Below are 1,820 nucleotides of genomic sequence, written 5' to 3' on the forward strand. Positions count from 1 at the left end.
AAACCTAAATTCTATAATGACCTTTAACGTTAGATGATTCTTGTTTGTACTAAAATTTTTCTATGCAAGGAATATAGACACCTCATGTCTGGACCAATCTGTAGATTTCAGACTAATTTGACTGTTGTTGAGAAGGTTTTGATTTTCAAGACTCAAATAACACTGTTGTAAATTACCTATTTGTGGTTAGCCTAAGTCATGTCTATGCAAAATTATTAGGTGGCATGTCCCCAGTCTCACTTTTAAACACGATGTTATTTTTACTGAAGTGTTTAGAGTAACTTTATAAACTAACATTTGAAAGAGGTCGAAGCATATAATAAAATGACCTGTACTAAGATTTGAGGGAACTTTAGGCTCTTTAAAAGCTATTACTAATCATAAGCCACACCTATGATAAAAGTATTTATTCTCTATACTTAAAAATGACAAGAATTTAAAATGTTAACAGTCTGTGAATGGAGGAGATTAATAGAAAAATATTTTACAGAAATGAAAGCTAAAAGAAGCAGGGAGTAGCTATTTGTAAATGTTGCTGAAGTAGTGCTCTGTTTTGGAGAGAGAAAGTTAATGCTTTCCCTTACACCACAGTCTTCTCAAATAGTTATTTCATGCCATAAAAATAGAAGAGTTGAGTCTGGGAAGACAGCTTAGTTTAGTGCTTGTACTGGTAATATCAGGACTCAAGTTCAATCCCGCACACCCACATAAAAATGCCTGGCATGGTGGCAGAAACTTGTTATCACAGGGGTGTGGAGGCAGAAAGGTCTATGGGGCTTACTGGACACCAGCATTTTCTAACATAGAATAAAATGCATGTAAAACAAAACAATAAAATAACCAACAAAATGAAAACAGTAAAATGCATGATAAGTGAAACCCAACGTTGACTCCTGGCTACACTCAAGAGCACACAATACACACCTTCACATACATGATCACCTACACACACATGAACGCATGTATACCCTTGCATAAACACAAATTTAGAAGAATGATTACATGTTTTGATTATCTATATTGCTTTGAAGTGGCAGGATAGCTCAGCTTGTAATGATGCTTACAGTCAAACTTAGTGACCTCATTCAATCTCCAGGCCCCTCATAGTGAAAGGAACCAATCCACATGTAAGTCATAGCACATGCACCCCACACACAAAATAAAAAATAAATAGATAAATAAATTAAATTGTTTTTAAAAGACAAATATTAAAATACATTTATTGTTTAGTTTGGAAATATTATATCATGTACATCTTGAACATTGTATTCAAATTGAGAATTGAGCCAGTAACTTGTTCAACAAGGATATCAGGATACTTGGTATTTGATTCTCTGTGCAAGATCATACCTATCCTTATATTTTATAGTCTAAGAAGGTAATTGCCACTCATCGTGGCTCTGCTGATTATTCCATCACTTGGAAGTTATGAGAATAGCTCTGAGTTCAAGGCCAGGCTTGGTGGACTGCAGAATGAGAGACCATGCCTCAAACAACAAAAAGAAACATAGAATGTTTATTACTATCCAGCATTTCCAACATCCTTTTGGTTGTGTCTACTTGAAAAGGATTCACATTAGTCACAAAACACTGCGACTTTTGTGCTCAAGCCTATGTGCCTTCCATTTTTACAGATAGTGTTCGGATGAAGTAACTACCCTCCAGTAGAGTGCATCCTAATAGCACATTTTGGAAGAATTCTATTGATACGTTTCTAAAACCTGAAACTCATCCAAAACCATAAGAAGCTGGGATTCTAACCAAGATAACAGCTTGATTCAATTTGATCACTGAGCCATGCTCATCCTTAACGCAGAACA

This window comes from Microtus ochrogaster, chromosome 2 (genome assembly GCF_000317375.1).
Source record: "Microtus ochrogaster isolate Prairie Vole_2 chromosome 2, MicOch1.0, whole genome shotgun sequence".
Taxonomy (NCBI): domain Eukaryota; kingdom Metazoa; phylum Chordata; class Mammalia; order Rodentia; family Cricetidae; genus Microtus; species Microtus ochrogaster.